The 21,534-nt window shown below is 33.4% G+C and overlaps 1 long non-coding RNA gene and 1 pseudogene across 15 annotated transcripts; one reads left to right on the forward strand and one right to left on the reverse strand.

Annotated features, from left to right (window-relative positions):
- Nucleotides 1–5,116: 5,116 nt before the first annotated feature.
- On the reverse strand, nucleotides 5,117–11,152 carry LOC137716005 (uncharacterized). 15 transcript variants are annotated; one of them, XR_015960995.1, is made up of 14 exons: nucleotides 10,926–11,146; nucleotides 10,511–10,648; nucleotides 10,266–10,350; nucleotides 10,099–10,128; nucleotides 9,849–9,917; nucleotides 9,369–9,459; nucleotides 9,173–9,227; nucleotides 8,765–8,850; nucleotides 8,052–8,249; nucleotides 7,802–7,936; nucleotides 7,051–7,108; nucleotides 6,373–6,462; nucleotides 5,881–5,925; nucleotides 5,117–5,343 (listed from the first exon to the last, which is right to left on the reverse strand). It is a non-coding gene; the product is annotated as an uncharacterized LOC137716005 (long non-coding RNA). The 15 variants fall into 15 exon arrangements; XR_015961000.1 differs by having other exon boundaries at nucleotides 6,373–6,542; nucleotides 10,099–10,350; nucleotides 10,926–11,152; XR_015961001.1 differs by having other exon boundaries at nucleotides 6,373–6,507; nucleotides 10,099–10,350; nucleotides 10,926–11,151.
- A 1,552-nt stretch (nucleotides 11,153–12,704) lies between these two features.
- LOC148698220 (beta-glucosidase 12-like) lies at nucleotides 12,705–18,149 on the forward strand (annotated as a pseudogene).
- The last annotated feature ends 3,385 nt before the right edge of the window (nucleotides 18,150–21,534 follow it).

Here is a 21,534-nt window from a genome sequence, read left to right on the forward strand (position 1 = left end):
TTGACTTGTTTTGCAGGTTAGGTTTGGTTTTAGATGGGTTAGGTTTCATGTCCCCTCTCTTTTCTTTGTATCATTCTTGTTTTTGTTTCTAGAAGGGTAAGGTTTGTGTCCCCACGCCCCTTTTTTTTTCGTGTATTCCTTTTTGTTGTCTCTGTTTTTTTGAGGGATAAGGTTTATGTCCTCCATGACTAGATGTAATTTATTTTTTCGTTATCAATAAAATTACCCTTGTATGAGGTTTCCCAAAAAAAAAAAAAAAAAAAAAAAAAAAAAAGTTTAAGAAACATGTTAGAGAAACAGAAAACTCGATGGTTCGCAGGAATTTTTATTCAGGGATCCGATATACATAGTGAGAACCATAAAAACATCTAGCGCACTTAACCCATCGTAATCTTGTTCTTGTGTTGGTGGATGTCTCACTGGACATCAAACTTATGTTGCACGATCGAGTCAATTAAGGTAATCGATTGGGTAAGGAAAGTAATAGAGGAATCAATTGACATCGACAGGACAAGAAAGGGTTGCTCGTTGGGTTTAACACTGTATGCCATACTGCCCTTGCCTGTGTTTCCCCGTCTCTCCATGATAGTTAAGTTTCATGCAAGCTGTATGCACGTTCCCAAATGAATGCCAGTCATGACCTCCGGTGGGGACTGGGGAGCAAGAATTTTTTGTCTAAGTGGACCTTTCATAAATTAATATGTATTGAGAAAAAACTTCTAACTCATAACATGAGTCATCTTCGCAAAACTAAAAGACCCATTAAATTTAATGGAGAGAACCAAAAGAAGTGTATAATACAACTAACAGGAGGTAGAGCGCAGGGTAACTAGTAAAAAAAAATTTGAATTTATAGGGAGAAAATACAAAGAAATCTGGTTTGAATCGTTTGACAAAAAAGGGGAGCAAAGAGGAGGCTGCAAATAATAGTTGATTAGGTTGCTTTAGAATTAACAATAAGGTGATCAACTTTAAAACCCATTTTTGAGTTTCATTAAATCACAAAGACAAAACAAACAAAATAGTTAAAAAAGTATAAGATACGACGTCGCTCGACTCAACTTCTTCACGAGAACAATTCATATTCTTCCTCATATCTCATGGTTCTACAACTACAGGCTTGAGGTCACTAAAAAACTTTTACACAATGGTCAAGATGGGCATGAAACAACTCTGGTCCCTTAGTGGCTCTGCCATGATGACCTGATTAGGAGTCCACTATATAAGGGTTATCATCTTGCAATATATTGCGGCCAATTGATCAATAATATTGAAGACTATTATATTAATTATTTATAATATGTATCAATCCACGTTCCTAATTAGATATTTATTAAGGATAGGAGAGGAGGTTCAAAACTATTACAATATTTTGGAGAGGTGGATTGAACTCGGAATGCATGAGTAGAAATCTAACATTCTATCTACCACAATATTGAATCACATGCCTTCCTAATTAAATATTACCGTTGAAGTATTTGTCGTGGGTACTTTCTCTATATGAACACTATGCGAGGAAAGAGCAACACCATTCCAGTTCATGCAATATTTACCGTTTAAGTGTTTTGTCTGATGCAAACACAAAAACCGCCACAAATCTAGGGCACCAAATTAATAGTTGGGTCTTCCACTTCTGACTTTCCTGGGTTTCCATAGCTAATGTACTTCAACATTAACTGGATGTCTTAATCAATTCTTCATTTTATTTTCAGATGAATCTAGGTTTTATATTATCTAATTTGCTGTTTATATTTTGAATATCGTGGGTTTTTATTTTCTTTAATGGAATATATTATCATATAGGCTTAGTTAATCTCATGTTTGTATTACGTACAGACTGAAAAGTTTCCCGTAACTTTGATCACACAACAAACATATGAAATATTGATTAATTAGTAGTAGATAGCATACCCAACAGCAATGACTCTAACTTCATTGCCATAACTATTGGTTGGTCATGTAGTAAAATTTCCTACGTACCATAACAAAGAAAAAAAGAAATATCAGGATATTTTAGTTTGATGACTGGAAGGTTGCAACCAAAGTTCATGTTTTACAGTTTTACTTATAAATCACATTCACACTGAAGGTAGGAGGAAACTGCTTGGTAAGTAGGAAGAAAAGCCATGTGGCCTGATATACATAACGAAAGTGTTTAAGCAATTACCATACCCTAGTCCTTTGAGGGTTTTTTAGTTTAGGAATACTTTGGATGCGGTCCCTAATTCTTAACATTCTTTGATTAAAACCTTAATAGTATTCAAAATTTGATCAATGTCCCTTGACTTTGTGTCACATCCCGGCCCAAGATCCACTACATCCCAAACCCGTTCCACCACCGTAGCAAGATATTATCCGTTTTGGGCTCCGACGACGTCCTCACGATTTTGTTTATGGGAACTCACACGAGAACTTTCTAGTGGGTCACCCATCATGGGATTGCTCTCGCGCGCTACTCGCTTAATTTCAGTTCCCATGGAACCTGAAGCCAGTGAGCTCCCAAAAGGCATCGTGCTAGGTAGGGATGAGAGTATACATATAAGGATTACTCCCCTGGGCGATGTGGGATCTTACACTTTGTACACCTCATTATATTACTATAAATATTTATATTTTTATAGTTTTGACATTAATTGTTTGATATTTTATGAGATTTATAATCCTATAAATTTAAAATCCCTCATTATAATACTATTAGTGAAACGGTTACAATAAAAAAATTCAAACATTTTGATTGAATAAATGGATACAAACTATGTAAAAATAAGAAATAATAAATGGCAAAAGAATGTATCCATAGTGTTAAAAAAATTGGTACATTTTACAAAAAAAATGGTACATTTCACCTATAACAAAGTGGTGCATTAATAAAGAAGAATGGTACATTATAAATAAATTAGGGTATAGATATAAGATTAGAAAATTATGAGTACAAATGAATTTTTAAAAAATATAGGCGCTAAAAGAAATTAAGACATGGGTACAAAATAAAACTAAAAAAATAATACTACAAATTAAAAAAAAAATGTTGCAAATTAAAAGTGGGTACAAACTAAAAATATAAATATATGATACAAAGTTTAGGCATAAAACATAAATATACCATATGCAATTTTTCTGTCATTGATTAAATATACAATGTCATGTGATGGTATACACATGGGTACAAACACAAATAAAACTTTAAAAAATATGGGCACAAAAAGAAACTAATATATGGGTACAAATTAAAAATGAAAAGAAAATTGGTACAAATTAAAAAATATTTGCAAATTAAAAATAGGTACAAACTAAAAATAAAAATATATGATAAAAAATTTAGCCATAAATATAAATATACTAATTGTAACATTTTTAACACTAAAAGAATATATTTAAAAATAAAAATATTTTATTATTCAAAGAATTAATGATGTTATTAATACCAAGAACCTTGATCAAAAATTGAAAATGAATAGGATTTTAATCAATGGAGTAACAAAAAGAAGGATGTGAACCTAATTTTCCCTTTAATTTATCTGGCTCCGATGGCAAGTCTCTTCTTCGTCTTCCTCCACTCTCACTCATGATGTATTTTTGTGTTTTAGAGGTCCATAAGGGAATCGACACCTTCTTTGAACATGAGCAAACAAGAGGAGAAAGAAATATATGTGCATCTCAAATGTGCTGCTTGAATGAACTCTTCAAGATCCTTCAATGTAAAGAATCAAAACAACAAAAAGTTTGGCCCATTTTTACCTTCCCGTGTATGAAATGAAACAAGTGGCTAGTTTTGGTGGGGCATATATTTTGGATTTTTGTTGGATGTTTACTTATAGGTGTCTGTTTAAAAATATGAGTTGTAAGGACTTATTTCTATAGAACTCTATTTATAAATATCCCTAAGTACAAAATTTCAAAATAATTAATGAAAGATTTTTCAGTAAGCTCGAAATTCAAGGCAGTACACTACTTATCAAAGTTGAAGGACATAAGGAAAATATAGATAGAATACAAGACGTCAAAAGGAAGTTCCAATGCATCAAAGCTGCACTGCACTAGTGCATGACTAAACAAGTGGCAGACATCTTTCACTTCCTAAGAACATGTTTACTTTTCTAACAGATCATCTTGAAGTCAAAACAGTGATTTAGTTATGTATAGTTCAAATCGTATGTACTCATTTTGTGTGTGCCATTTATGTAGGTTCTACTATTGATTGACACGTGTTAATAAACTTAGCCGACGTCAATCAAGGATAGAGACTACAGAAAGACCATAAACAGTGCAAAAGATTTGATATCGTAATTGTATTAAATACATACAACTATAGTAGTCAAATCCTTAAATACAACTGTTTTGTGACTTAATTGTACGGTAATTTATTAAGTGAATTTAAGTATTTGTGTATTTCTGATTAAATGCCAAATGAAGGTCTAGAATCTCTCAAGGTCTGTTGACTTAAGGTTAAGGTAGGTATCTTCAAAGAGGCAAGATTTGCCCAATGCCCGGACAAGAGTCAAGGCACAGAGCTCTTTGTTGAGCAAATACCATTCTTTTTTTTCTTCCTTTGATTCATTACTCTACCTTCGACAACGAAATATATGTAAAATTCTAACATATAAACCCATGTCAGGAAGAGCAAAACCATTCCGGTTCACCAAAAACCCTATTAAATTAGCTATGGCAGTGACAAATAGTAAAGCTAGTGCCGTCATGCCAATTCGTTATGACACTGCTTTCCTGAACAGGAGCAGTTTTCCAGCTGGGTTCATATTTGGCTCAGCTTCAGCGTCTTACTTAGTCAGTCTTTCTGCATTTAATACGTGCTTTGTGCAAAAATGTCAGACCAATTACCATATCCAAGCATGCGGGAAATGCTGACGATTTTGTGTGTAAATTAATTTCAGTAGGAAGGCGCATGGAATGAAGGTGGTAGAGGATCAAGCATATGGTATAACTTCACCCACCAGTATCCAGGTACCTACGTACGGGTGCCCAATCAAATGAATAGTGATTTTTCTTAACCCTTGGAGACTGACGAGAAAACATGCCCGCGCGTTGCTGCGGGACTCGAATGTGTTAGTCGCAATAGGCATGAATAGTTTCCACACAAAGCAACTAAAAAGACAGCATCTAAGAATCAATGAACAATTGGGACATCTTACTCATATGTGAGTCTCAATCCCTACTTCAAATCCCTATTGAACAAAAGCCCTGTTTCTTCTTCAAATTGAATCGACATCATTGATCAAGCAATTAAACATTCCTACTGGCAAACAATTGACCCAAGAGTTGAGCAGATAAAAAAATGTACATAACTAATTAGGAGGAACCAGGTTCTTCCTCTCACGACCAGAATTTCTGAAAGTTCCAGAGAAAATAAATCCATTAGCAATTCAGAGAAATTCAAGGACCAAATCTGATTAAATTTTAGACAAATGACCAAAGCTACACCAAATAAATGAGATTAAAAACATTTCGAATCTAAGAAATAGAAGAATGATCATATTAAGACTCCTAATATGACTATATTCAAACATTTTACAGAGCGGGGGAAGGCAGATTATAGCAACGCGAACAAAGTGATAAAGCGAGATTATAAGTTTGACATATATCAAAGTTCAAACGAACCACAGATTATGCATGTATTTAGTAAACAAAAGCAAAATCGAAGATATAAAACTGTGTAGTTACCCTCTATTCGATAAAGGTACTCAAAATCAAAAGATAATGGTGAATTGGTGATGCAGATGCTAAGATTAGCAATTGGATTAGCTTTTGTTCTACACTTGGGGATGCAGATGCTAAGATGGCTTCGGAAAACAAAGGAATTAGAGTCCTACCTTTCCAAATCAAGAGAAGCAAATTGGCAAAATTTATCATAAATTAGAGGCATACCTTTCTGAAGTGTGGAATCAGAGATAGCAGAAAACTAGTAGTACCCTGAAATTAACAACAAATTTAACAAATTGGATGATGAAAATCAAAACAAAGAAGCCCTAAGAAGCAATTAAGAAGGAAAGAAAGTACGTCTACAATGAAGTTCAGATTAAGAGGGTGTGATTTTAGCTTTTGGATTACTCAGGGCCAGGGTTGTAATCTATATTCATATTAGAGATCAGAGTAGAATTGAAAGCACTTCCCAAATTATACACTGTATTTTCCTTCAACCTAAAAATAGAATTAACCCTTCACATGTTGGGTTCCGAAAACCGCATAAGGAGTAAAGTCTAAAATATCAATTTCAATTTAATACTGACCAGATCTCAATAAAAATAAAAGTAATTCAAAGAAGAAAAACGTACACACCATGCCTATGCATGTACATTTGCTTATGCACGTGAAAAAGAATATACATGTGAATAAAATTAGACATTTTGAAACCCTTACCATCCTGACCACTATGAAAAGCTTTGTCACAGCTGCAGTCATAGATTGCAAAACCACGCCTCTTCTTTACTTGGTCTTCTTAATCCTCTCCTTAATTTCATTGCAAAATTCACACATAAATGACCAACCAGGGTCCTTGTGGAACAAAACCCAAAACTGAAGTTCTCATCCTAATCAATTGATTCAATTTTTAACAAATACACATAAATATTATAGAGCAACATGCCATATTGAACAAAACAAATGATTGATCAACTTAAGGAGTGTGTCTGGAAAGGCTTTGGTAAGGCTAAAAGCGTTTCTAGATACCAAAATTTGAGCAGAAATAACTAAAAGTGTTATTGAATAGAATTAAATTGCAGTATAAATAGACTTCAATATAAACCATTTACCCTGAAAACCACAACCATGAATAGAATTAAAGTGTAAGTGAACTAATATTTTGTACAATAAATATATAAGTGATATACATTGCAGATATACATGATGCATAAAGTTTCCCATGTTTCCGAAACGAAAACACTGCAAATCCAAGATATATGGCCAATTAATTGTTCAACCGGTAATGGATTGCGGGATATTCTTGGCTGCCTTTGTAGTTCTTGTTTGTCATATTCAAACACAACTCAGGAAAAATAAATATAAACACAAAAAGAGAAGAAGATATAAGACAACTACCTATTTAGTGAGTTCTTGGACCTGTTTAGAGAGTCACTGGAATGAAATGAAGCCAACTCTGCAACAGAGAAACAAACTAAAAGTCAAAATCCAGAAATCCAAGTTTAACTCAATCAAATATAATAACCAATGAAGTGAAACTCTCATAGTTGATTGTATATTATTATTATTATTATTGTTGTTGTTGTTGTTGTGAATAAAGGGGGATGATTGTATTGCTTGCTATGTATGGATATGCATGCTATAAGAAACCATTCATTTGTAGATCATATTCCATCATCAGTATTATAGACTCATTGTTTCATGTAATCAGCCTACTACATGGGGGAAAACACAGAAAAGGGAAAGTAGAAAAGAAGAAGACATAATACTTGAGTATTTGGCAGAAATAGTTAGTTTTCCCACAAAATCGAGGAAAACTACCTGTGTCTGATTTCATGTCAACACCTCAACTTATATCCCATCCAATTAAACTACTACAACAACATACTGACAAAGTGAACATGGAAATTCATATACCATTTGACAATACCAAATCAAGCAATTTCTAAAGACCAGAAATAGATCCTACAAAGCAGAAACCCTATCTCATATGCATTAAAGCGATTAACAAATTCTCGGTGAATCATTTGTTGAAAAAGCCAAAATTTTCTAAGAATGGAGTCCAAAAATTTATAACATCAACCTCATGTGGGGACTCGGCTAAAATTTATAAAATGCCATTAAACTAAACATAGTTAATTCTTCGTACCTTTGTATGAAGATCACACAGGAAAACGTTAGCATTCCTACATGCTATGTTGGTATTTCAGGGGTTAGATTACAGCCACATTTGAGTTCGACATCGAATGTAAGGCCTCGCTGGTGTGCTTCCACACCACATGCTCTGTAAAAGAGACAATCTCAGAATTAGAAACACATAAATAAGAAATATACACATTATAGATATAGCAAGAGAAACTTAAGAAACGAAAAGTTCAATCAAAATGAGTGAAGTGAACCTTCTTCTTTTTTTAACCCAAAGCATTGAAAGTAGCAGAAACCATTATTTTGTCCTCTTTCTCCCCTCTTCCTGTGTCGTCCCTCACTGTTTTTCACCCCTTGAAACGATAATTGATAAGGAAATCCCATAGATTCAGAAATCTAACCCCGAAAACTGTAATCCAGAACCTTCATGAATCACTTCCACAGAAACACACCTATCATAGTAATTTACTGATCAATTATACCAGCGCATTCATCAAATAAGCATTTCCAAAATACACACTTAGCAGATAAACATAACCTAAGGCACAAATTCACACGGATAGAGAAAATCAAGTTCCACAACCTACGAAAACAAAGTGGCAACTGAGAGACCATTTGAGGGATTTGAGACTGAGCTTCTTCAATAAACAACATACCTAGAACTCCCCAAGTTTTCGAATGGAAATTAAACATTTAAAAAGCTTATATTAATTTAACAAATTCTTTATTAGTGGAGTAAATAATTTGTAACCACCTATTTCTTGGTAGGAAAAAAAAAATTCAATTTTAAAAAAGAAATGTACTTTTTAGTTCAATTTCCACAGCCATAGTAATTTATGTGGACTAAAATTAAGATTAACCAATAAATCCAATCAACTGCAACTAAACAACTTATAGTAATTTAATCTGTGTTTGTGGATATGAGAGAGAGAGAGAGAGAAAGAGAGTAATCTATTATAAAGCCAACCTTCTTTGAATTCACTTCTTGGTCCTCTTGTGGCTTATTACCAAAACTCTACACTGCATTTGCAGTAATGCCCTCTGCTTCTCCTCCTGCGATAATTATCATTCCGTAAGTAACATAAGATGAACCAACATTTGAAAAGTATAAGCAGATGGACCAACAGAGATAGAAAACACCTAAATTTACAGCAAGATGAAAGCTTAACGAAAAAAAACTGGGTAAAAAATACCTAAATTTACAGAGATATGCAAAAATAGGGTGCAAACATAATGTGCCTCTTTTTTAATGTGGGTCAGTGAGGGTAAGAGAGTGTGCCCTCGGTGTTCTCACTCTCAGTGCGACCTTGCTTGATAGAGATATGACCTTACTACCAGAATGGAAAGAAGCCTGTAAAACAGCATTGGTACTTACATTGGATATATGCAACCTGCTCTAGGAGCCATGTGTCCAAAGTGGCAGATCTCACCTACAAAAGCATCCAAATCATCAGAATAATGCAGGAAAAAAATAGAACCGAAACTCATTAGCATAACGCATAAAATATGAAATTGAGTACCATAAAAATTAAAAAACGAATTTGAAGTTTTTGCATAACCGAAAATTATACCTTTGATACATGTACCCCAAGACTCCTGTGGATCCCTGGACATTGCATGCATATGAAGATACCAAGATTCACGCTAGCCAATCGTGGAGCTCTGCACCAAAAAATGGAAACACTACAACAAATTAGAAAAAAAAATGTTTGACATATCTGTTTGAGGTTACCCAGACGACATGCAGTATGAAAATATATAGGATGTTTAAATTAAAAATATATGTAGTATTGCTGCAATGACATATCTGCAAATCAAAGTAATACTACGAAAACAAATATATATATATATATATATATATATATATATATATATATATATATATATTTCACCCATCTTACATAAAAATAAAACTGTAAAAAATTTTAATTTATATAAAAAAGAAATGAAAGCTAAAATTATATTTAAGACCCTATATCAATTGGCAACTGTTAATTGACTACTCTCTTTGATGACATGCTTCAACTGAAACAAAGGTTGTAGGCAATTACATCTTTTATATGCATCCCTCTGTTTCTCCAAAGATCAGTGACGAAAAGCTTTCATCATCCTTTGTAGATCTGTAACAGAAACAAACAATGAGAAACTTGTCATTCAATTCTTGATTGTTACTAAGACACTTAATGAGGATGGAATTAGAAGTATGTCATTGCATTTCTCGATTGGCATTCCAATATGGATGTTAATATTGAACCTATCGGATGAGAAATTAAACAGAAGAAAAATCAAAAGTTTCTTAACTGAACATGCTCATGAAGGGGTAATAGGTTGCTGATACAAAGAAAAAAAGGCAGATTTTATCTACACATCACCATAAGAAAGGATACGATCACAAAGTACTTTTTTTCTTGGCAACTTCGTGGAACAGAAAGAAGCAGGATACATTAGGGGCAAACCAATCTTCTTACTTGTACATCAAAGCAAAAGAACAACCATTATATTAGTATGCCATTATCATCTGGGGAACAAATCCAATTGGCAGCTTTTACATACCTACAATGATAAGCAAAGTTTGGATTTCACAAAAAATACTAAGGCTGCCATTTGAAAAAGCTAAACAACAACAAACTTTGACAAATTAACTACAACTAAATTCAGATGACATCCGATATATGAATACATTCTGAGAAATCAAAGGCTCTGAAATCAATACCATATTTCATGTGCCTTTTACTGATAGTGAACCCAGCAGCAGAACCAGGATAAAAATTTGATTTAGAACCTGCTATCTTTGTCCTTGTAAATATGATATTTTGGCATCGGCAATGTATCACAAAAAGAATATATATATCTGAACTCAAAGAAAATATGGAAAGAACATAAAAAAAGGCAAATTATGAACGTTTAGAAGCTAATTTCATTAGCAATTAATGCAACCAAGCTCTCTCAACATCACGATTCAGAACCCCCCAGGAACCCAGAAATTTAATGAAAATTTTTCTAATCATTCAATTGGATTAGACAAAATCATGAATTTCTTTTCTAAAGCCCAATTATATTAAATCACAAATTTGAAGCAGATTTTGACATGCAATAAGTCAATAAGATAGGAATCGCTTCAGACTAACATCGATGGCAGGGCCTCCGGAATCGCCCGATCCGAACCAAGCTCCTAGGTTATAGGGAGATGCCGTTGATGTGAAATTGAACACGCAAACCTTTGATGGAAAGCTTTTTTTGTTCTAATTATAATTAGATGGAAAGCTAAGTGGGGGCGTGAACAAGGAAGGAATACGATACTACAACAATCCCATCAATGAACTTCGAAAAAGAGGTGATGCATTGCTTAATCTCATCAAGTCCATCTTCAAATATTTTTTTTTTTTTTGGTTTGGGAAATCTCGGTACGAGGAAAATTTTATTGATAACGAAAAAATAAGTTACACCTAATCAAAGAGGACATAAATCTTACTCCTTAAAAAACAAAGACAATAAAAATGAATACACGAAAAAAAAAAGAGGACATAAACTTTACCCTTCTAGAAACAAAAAACGAGAATGAAATAAAGAAAAAATGGGGGACATGAAACCTAACCCCTTTAAAACCAAACTTAAAGGTTTAAATCTGCAAAACAAGTCAAATAACCCCATAAAATTACGAGAAAAAAAAAAGTGAAACAAACTTGAATGCCGACATGTATATTAATTTGAGAAGCGGTAACCAGGCAAGCCAATATAATTTGAAAACGATTATAAAAACCCAGAAAACGAAAAAATGAAGGAACAATTCAAAGCATTTACATATCCCATGAATTACATCTTCTTAGGATCAGACCAAATTAGATAATTAAAAAGGAGAAAGTGCATCGAGACCAAGGCATGTAGCAAAAAAAAAACGAAAACCAAATATGGTATGTGGAAAGGAAAAAACCAAACAAAAAAATTGAAGCCGGGGAGTATCAGTATAACGTGATACCAATTTCCTCCCCCTTCAATTTTTTTTTTCTTCTTGCAATATATAACACCAAATTATATATTTTACAAAATGTACGTTTCGGCACAAAATGTCTTATAATTCAAGTTTAATCACTCAAAATATAACGATATAAAACCTAATTAAACTATATAATTTAAATCTAAAGAAATGAGAGTTCATGCCACCACTGCACTGTGTCACGTACATTTTTGCAAAGAACACAGGAAACCAAAGCCTCTTATCATTATATGTCGATTGAAGCCATTTATGATACTTGAGATCATATGTCATCTCACCATGATCCACTACCAACATTATTGATATTGTTCCAACTTATACAAGGTGTTAGATTTTATCTCAAAATGCACCGGTGATATTTGTAGTAGAATCTCCAATATATTAGTTATAATTATTTTATCATATGACCTATGTGTAATTTTTTTACTAACACGCCCCTCACGAGGGCCCCCACATGGGGTCATCTTTCAAGAGTCAGTTGGTATTTTCAGTCACTAGAGCCAACAATTGATTTTTCAATTATTAGTCGTAATCAAGCCCGGCAGATTGGGCCCAGGACGTGGGAGAATAATAATTTGCTCTTATATCATGATAAATATTTTAGGTCCATTACCAACATTATTGGTATTGTTCATCTATTACTATGTGTTGGACTTTATATAAATAAATAAAAGATCTCAGTAATATTATGAGTTAAATCTCCGACGTATTAATTATATATTATTTTTTCACATAAATCATGACCTATATGCAATTTTATTCTCCAACATTACATGTTATATAATCGAACGTGTTGCTTTTATTACTCATGCTTAGGTCTAAAGCCATTTGTCACAATCTTTCATTGGGATCTTCCTCAAGTTTTAGAAGATGAAGATGCCCTCAAATTGCTGCATTAAGATCTTTGGATTTTATGTTTGGATGGCAAGTATCTTAATATTTATATATCAACTTACTTTGGTATTTATTTCATAGTATACGATTCAATTATTAGCAATACTTTATTTGTAGAATAGTAAATTCCTTTTTGAAATTTCTCTGTTTAAATATGTAGGTTTATGGAGCCAATGACAAGCGGCCAATATCTGCGCTGAATGCGAGTTCTTGTTGGAGAACGATTACCTAAATTTACAGAAGAACAATCCAAGTTGCTAAAAGGATCATTTGATTTTGTTGGAATAAATTATTATACTACTCACTATTCAAGATATCAACCTCGTAATAATTCTGTAAATGCAAGCTACTTGACAGATGCTCGTGTTTTTGAATCAAGTGAGTGCAAATTAAGAAACTAATTACTTTGAGTCATTTATGTTTAATAAAATATTTAAATTCTCATAACCCTAAATGCTGTGGCAGCCGAGCTTAATGGAGTTGCCCTTGGTTCTCCGGTACGCATTGAACAATTAGCTAAACTATTTGCATTCAAATGGTAATTGTTTTTCATTTAGTTAGCTAACTTACCTTCAAATATTGGGGTTGTAGGCTGCTTCAAGCTGGTTAGTTGTTCACCCAAAAGAAATTTGAGACCTTTTACTCTACATTAAGAAGAAATATAATGATCCACTCATTTACATTACTGAGAACAGTAATTATTTTTAAGCCTTAATTAACTAAATAATTAATGCTTCATATGTATACGGTGTAAAATGCAATTGAGTTCTATAAAGTGATCTACATATAAAACTAGATGATAACATTATATTGCAGGCGTTGATGAGTTCATTGATCCCACATTATCACTTGAGGAAGCTCTCAATGACACCCACAGAATTGATTACCACTTTCGCCACCTCCACTATCTTCAAAGAGCAATCGAATAAGTATTTTTTCTTTTCGAAGATAATGGTTTTACTAACATCTTAAGAAAAATGTACCAACTTTAAAGAGGGCATCTTGAATTAAATATGATGGATCTTTAGACATAAAGAACTCCAAAAAAAAAAAAAATCAACTTAGCCAATCTATAGCCACCATATGGGCAAATCTTTGGGCATGGCAAGCACGGTAGGCAGAACATATCCAACACTCCAAAGTCAAAAGAACTTCAGTCCTGACAACTAAAACCCCAATTACTTAGTTCGCCACATGAGGGACTTTGCACACACAATTACCAACAAAACCGATAAGAAAGGACTCTTTGCATACAAGCATGAAGCAAAGCCGACTTCGAAAAGAAACAAATAGTGACAGACTCTATGCACAAAACCACTAATGAAGCTCTAATTGCATCAAGATAAACCACACTAACCCCACATGACATGAACAAAAGACTCAAGCCCCCAAAAAAAAAAATTACGGACAAAAGCCGCACCATAATCTAGAAAACCCACATCACAAAAATCCAGCATCATCTCTTGCCAAACCTACATTACCCAAAATAACCTAAAGGGGAGGATTTTGGGAGAAGGATTTGATTGAAAAAGAGAGAAAAAATAAGTGATGGAGAACTCCAATATAAGCAAGGTTAGACAAAGACTTAGTCACCACAAAGGGTACAATGGAGTAGAAAAAAAGGGAGCAGATTGGACCGGTAGAGAGGAGGAAAAACAGAAGTGCTTTTCCTTCCTCCTCTTCCTACGACGACTTTTGCTCTAGATTTTTCACTGGAGGTTAAGGTTTCTTCAAACTTAGAATTTGGATCAAGTAATTAATTTCGCAATTAATATTCAAGTTAATTACGTATGCAATTAATTTCGCATCCTATTTATGCAGGGATGGTGTAAATGTGAAGGGATATTTCTCATGGTCATTGCTAGACAATTTAGAATGGATGCCTGGATACACTGTACGATTCGGCATCAACTACGTGGATTACAATGATAGCCTTAAGAGGCACCCAAAACTTTCAGCGCACTGGTTCAAATATTTCCTTGGACAGTAGTAAAGAAATCCTATTTCAGTTATGGTTCATAACATAAATATTTGATGTAGATCATTTCTCTGTTTTCATAATTGTATTCGTTTAATAATATAAATAGTTGTTTTATTTACACTCTACATATTGTTGAACACACCCTCGCTTACTGCATACGTTCCATATTTCTTTTTCAATTAAAGTTTATCTTACTAACCCACAAACTTTTTTATACCATTCTCATATCCCACACGTTCTACTTACACTTTACGACCTCCATATACACCCCACATCAATCTCACGTATTCCTTATTCCTCCAACACCCAAATACGAATAAATTCTCCTCTTCTTTCACTGTATTCAAATCAAGTTCCCCCAAAACTTATTCATATACATATTGTGCTTGTGTATATAGTGTTGCTGAGTGAGGAACTCATTGTCAGACACTAAGGAACTTGCTTTTAGGGAATTGGCTTCAGAACTGGGGTAATTTCAGGATTCTACTTTTTCCCCATACGTTTGCCGAAGTTCTTTATGGATGATAACCACGTAATGTTTCCAACACTTTCTTTTATGAGTAATGCTAAAGATATTAAATTTGCAAACTAAATAATGTGTCACTAATAAAAATGAGCACGTTGATCAAGTCATTATATCAGAGCTAACGCAACTTTTTGAGAGCCCAATTAACATTCATTTACTAGAGCCAATACAACTTTCCGAAAAGGCCCATTCATTTAATATCATTAAGTTGGAGCTAGCATAACTTTTCGAAAGTCCAACTTAAGGAGGCAAATTAGCCCTAGGACGATTTGAGAGAATAGCATGCTCTAATATCATGATAAACTTTATAGGCCCAATGTGGTCCACCATCAATATCATTGATATTGTCCCAACTTAACCACTTATTATAAGCTGTCGGATTTTATTACAAAAACCTTGGTGATATTAGAGGTGAAAACTCTCATATATTAATTGTAAATTATTTTCTCATATGATCTTCAACGTGCACTGTTCATGAACAGTGCACGGACGAAAATGCCCCCCAATTGATTTTCAGCGTTTTTTTTAGTGCTACTAAAACCACCCTATTGTCTTATTTTTTCACCTACATTTTAATAAAAATATTAATCACATAATTATACTTTTAGCAAAAGACTTTTAAATCCATATTTATAAATTTGTTGTAACTTTAATTAAATAAACTAAAAGAGAATAAAGAAAAACTAAAACTAACAAAAGTAAAAATAAATCCATCACTCTCCCAAATCATCCACAATGCCCGATGACTATTAAATCTCCAATCATCCATTACCCTCCCTAGAGACAAACACCACCCTATTCTCCCTTTCAATTCCAATACTACCACCTCCACCCTCTCTTCCTCTTCCTCATAGGACAACCAAGACTTTAAAATAAAAAAAATACCTAATTCCAGTTGGAACAAATCGATTTGGAGCAATCTGCTTCTATATTGGAGCAATTTCCCCCATGTTTTTCTCTTTTCGTCCCTATGCTTCTCTCTTCCTCCCCCCTTGGTTTCTCTCTCTTTCCAAAGGAGATGTCGCCAAGCAGGTGTCAAAGATTTTGGTTTTTGATAGGGGTGGGAGGAGGTTCTAGCGCCGCTAGGGTAGCTAGTGGCAATTAAAGAAGCATGATGTTTTTCAAGAAACATATTAATATTACTCTTTAAAAACATTAGAGGTTATTTTAGGAATAAAGGTGGGTGGACAAATAACATTTTTATTTTTTTATTTTTTATGGCGGGTGAAATTATAAGATGGATGTAAAAATAAGACAATGAGATGGGTCTATCATCACTTTCTTTTTTTTTTTTTACAGTAAAATGGCGGTTTTGTCCTCCTACACCTTTGTTGCAATTTTGGGGCTTTCGTGTGCAACCTTGGAACCACTTTGTGCTTAAGGTATATAAAAGGTATGAAACCTCATTGTGCCTTATCTTATCTTCAGTCGATAGGAATTTTGTTGGTTTTTCGATTTTATCAGGGTCCCTTTTTTTACCTCCGACGTCTGGCGTTCGTTGATGAGTTTTTTTTTAATTTCTTAGTATGGCTTTTAAATTTTTTTGGTAGTTTTTGTAGATATAGCCTACAAATGTTGACCCGAAGGTTGGACATAATCATTACTTCCTATTACAATTTATTAACGTTAAGTCAATTAACTAAAGTTGATTAGAATCTAATGATGATCGAGATATTTGCATAGGTGAGGGAATCTCGCTGACAGGTTTCGATATTCAGATGGGATTTGTGTATGAATTTTGTTTTTGTAATTTTCGGTTTTGTTTATATTGTTAGATTCATCGTTTGGATGTATGATTTGCTTCTGCTTTCGTTTCAAGAAACATTACTCTTCGTTTCTTGGGGTTTTTGTGTGAAGCTTTCAAAGCCCATTGTGCTCAAGGTAAATAATTTTGGTTTTTTCTTTTGAGACTCTTGTGGAACAAATTTTTTTTTTTTTTTTTTTTTTTTTTTTGTGTTTTTTTTTTTTTTTGTAATATTGTGATAGTTTTATATTGTATATTGTGAAAGTTGATTATTTGAGAAACTGAGTAACTGTGTATTTGTTTGTAGTTATGGTATGAGACGTGATATAAATTGAACAGGGTGAGATAAGGTATTTAGGTATCACAACAATTGATTGTGAAAAACTATTAACAAACTACATTTGAAAGATTCATTCATTTATGTTATATGTGGTGGTCCAAGCTCGAGTTCTTTTTCCATGCAACCTTCTGTTAACCAATACGGGTCTATTCATTCTGGTAATGCTGCAAATGGATAAATCACATCAGAGCGCTCTGCTACCCTTTGTTACCTGATTTCATGGATTCATTTGTCTCCATAACTATAGCATATGGGCACACACAAAGTGTGAGAAATTTTTTTATTTTTGTTTTTGAAATAGAATGAGAGATGAAGAGATTGATAGATAATGTGGGAGTGAGAAGTTTTTTTTTTTTTTTTTTTTTTTTTTTTTTAATTAGAGATATGTTAGTATTACATATAGATGAGGCTTTGAAAAAAAATCAGTAAAATTTGGTTATGTGAAATTATATTTCTGCCCCATATTTCTTATTCATGTTCTGTTTTAATTATAGGGTTAAACTTGTAATTTCATATAATTTTAATTGACAATAAATGTTTTATCAATTAGTAGAGATTATCAGTCTACTGCCTATTACTATGGAGGTAAAACTTATGGTGAACTCTTTGCTTTAGATTGGTTTATTTATGGATTGTCAGATTCTTCTTTAAATTCATATATATTTTTTATATCAAAATTCATGTGTCTGGTATGAATGGTTTTGTGAATTTCTTTTAGGCTATGATGACACTAGCAACAACTGGGATGACTCCTTGAGATATGCAAATCCTGAGGGAGTAGAAATGATTTCTGTAAGTTCCTCTTCTGACTTCACAATTGTGAATCGGGTAGTCACTGTAACTGGTTACAAGCTTCCTGTGATAGTTGTCTAACGCTTCGAAGGCAGCTCTCTAAAATTTAAATCATCTTTCTGAGTTTTCTTTTCTTCTAATTACATAAAATTGATATTTTTATATAGATATTTATTTGTCATATGTTCTGGTATATCGATTTCTTTTTTCTCAAAATTTCGCTTCGTTTTATATATTGCACAGAAAGAAAGAGGAACGCCTAACTGGAGAAAGGTGCAGTTAAGGCTGTTTAAGATCTTTATGACGTTGTGCACCATGACATCCTTTCTATGGACCTGAGGTCAGTCAAACATGTGTTATATGCGTATGGGTAGAGTTTCCATTGCTTGATTCTCCTCTGCTTATGTTGCTTTATTGACTGCCAATTTTAGGGGAAATTATAAGACATGGAAATTGTTGCCAAATGCGAGGACGTAAGGTTGTCTATTTGCAAAGTTACGTTGAAGTGGCACAAGGACCCTAAGTCGGTATGTTTGAGTAGATTACCTGATCTCCTTAGTTGGGTTTAGGTTTAATGCTCAGTGGTATGTTGTGCTTCTGCTTCTTTTTAATTATCGAGGATATGCAAAGATCGCAAGTGAAAAGATTGTATTTGTGTGTTTATGCATTGTTGAGCGAGAGACGCAAAAGGAAGGACGTATTCAATCTCAAGATCTGTGAGCTTTCACTTCTTAATTTTATTATTATTAATTTTGTTTGCTCTTTGATATTTGAATGTATGAGTTTTTTAATTTTATTGGGATTTACCTGAGATGCCTTGTGGTTATATTTTTAGATTATGAAATTTAATGCTACTTGATTTTCTAGGAAAAATGAGAGACTGTGAGTATGTTAAAAGGCTGAAACATTGCATAAAGTGATTCCAAGAACTTGAGGAAAGCTACTTATTAGAGGGTGAGAAGTTAGAGAATGATTCTAGGGTTATTGAATTCAGAATTTTGATTTAGAGTTCTTTTTTTGGTTTTTGATTATATTGGAGTTGAATTCCGTTTTTTGTTTGGGCGTTCAATGGCATGCATGCTTAATTTCATTGATTGGTAAATATCTTTTGTATTCCTACATATTATCCTTCTTAGCTAGCATTCTTGATTGTATTATTATTATTATTATTTTTTTGTTAGTTTAATGTGCTTCTGGTGATTATTACATGCTTTTAACTGTTTAACTTTGGGTTTGAATCTATAAACCCTTAGCTGGTTACTTTGGGTTTGGTTTAAAAGTATTATTATATGGTTAAACATTTGACAACTTTAATGTTTACTTGATTGAAAGATATGCAATATGAAAGTTTGTAATTTTTCAATGTTTCATCGATACAGATAATGACACACCCCAACCGAAATCAAAGCGTGCTGGCGGGTGACGTTGCCATGCACGCCTTGATTTCGGTCGGAGTGTGTCAGATAATGCAAGAGTGGAAGGGATTGGGAGACAAATGAGTGTGCAACTGAGGAGGAGGAAGATGAAGGAAGCAGTAAAATTCAGTTGGGTACTAAATGAACTCTTAAAGAATAGATGGTAGGGTGAAAGTTGAGATATCACAAGTTTGGATGAATTGAATCCTCCGGTTTTTTAATATAGATCAGTAATATTTCAAAGTTGAAACCCACGTACTTTCAATCTTTTGGAACAAATTCACTTTGTAAAGTAACAAAACAATGATATTCCTAAAGGAAATAAGATTGCTTGCTTTGCTGAGGTAGTTCTGTTTAGATTAATCAATGCTATAGTGCATTTTGAAACCTAAGTTATGGATCTTTTAGTAACATATCTAGAAACTTAGAGATACATTTATTAGCTCACATTTATATACTGCTGGAAAGTTAGAGATATGTTGATGATACTAGATTTAACTTGGTAGTTTTTCAAACATAATTACCCATACAATTTTTAATCCCGCAGCAGTATACGGGCATCACTTTCTGGTAAGAACTATTTTCCAACAATTGAATGGTTGATGATTATAAATTCCGAGAGCTGATGGGACACTTTTTTCGGTTAAGTGGTACTAAAAAAAAAAGATGTAGGATGTCATGCAAAGGACTTTATGGAACTCATGAGCCCCAATTCTATGAATTGAACAAGAAGCCATTCACGATGAGACAAGATGGCAAGTCGGTCTGCATATATCCCTCAAAATTTCTAACTCTGAGACTGCTTTATGATTGTTTAACTATTAGTCAATTAATGCTTCCCTTCCTAGAGGTGGAATTCAAACTCTCTAACAAAAGGCTTATAGATCATCAAGTGGTAAAAACGTTAACATATTTTAGATGACTAATATGCAGTGAATCAATTAAAAACACTAATAAAACTTGTATAAAAAGTGGGAAAAAAAAAATATTGACATGGTATACGTAATATAAATTGTAATAATTTAGACAAAGATTTTTGCATTATGATGTCATCTAAATCTTTAGAGATTGGGTGACTACCGCATAGATACAGCTGGCTTTTGCAATTAGCAAATCCTAATTAATAATTGATGATACGCGAAATGTAGCAGGTAGCATCAATCTCGTTGTCAATTTATTTATTTATTAGGGTTTTGTTGTAGTCTAATTTGTTAGATTTTTTGAATACATCAATGTCTTTTACACTAAAGGGAGGGAGAGTTTAGTTAAACCACACAATGGACAGCCTACTTTAGTATCAAATTCCTCATCCACTAGATTCAAACCTAAGACCTCTTACTTTTAAGTGAACAGGAATACCACCAGATCGTAGTACTAAATGACTATTTATTACATAGGTTAAAAATATATTTGATTAATTTCTATGTGGGTTGGGTTTATCTGTGCTTTTGGTTGGCACTGGGGCTGCGTAAGCATATATTGAATGCATGCATGACTAAGGATTGTGATGTTTCAGAGCTCCTTGGATCCCATCCGGATCCACTTCTTAGTATTTATCGTGTATCGTGCAATCAGAAATCATTTAAATTTTTTAATTTAAAATTAAACATAAATAATATCTGATAAAAATTAACCCACGATATACAATAAGATCCCTACAAAATAGATTCAAAGAGGATCCCTTTCCGTTTCAGATAGTGAATTTTCTGCTTCCACAAACTGTTAGTTTGGTGGGTTAGATGCAAAAACGAGCACGTGTTCACACTCACTCCACGCAGGTGTTCAAATTCTCACAGTATAATTTGTCGCCAAATTCAATGCCTATGTTTTTTGCACATGCCACATCATCTTTGACATTTCAATTCGAGAAAAATTTTGGTTGCCTTCTTCCAACATTTTTTATGAAATGAACTATTTGACATCTGTTTTGGGAGAACATTCAAAGAACACGGATATTATTGTTGCAGTGACATTGTGTGCTAATAAAAAAAACGTATAATTTTTTTTGTCCACATATTATTTGTTATTGGCATAGAATAGCATGTGGCAGT

Source organism: Pyrus communis, chromosome 3, assembly GCF_041283825.1.
Source record: "Pyrus communis isolate YQ-2024b chromosome 3, ASM4128382v1, whole genome shotgun sequence".
NCBI lineage: Eukaryota > Viridiplantae > Streptophyta > Magnoliopsida > Rosales > Rosaceae > Pyrus > Pyrus communis.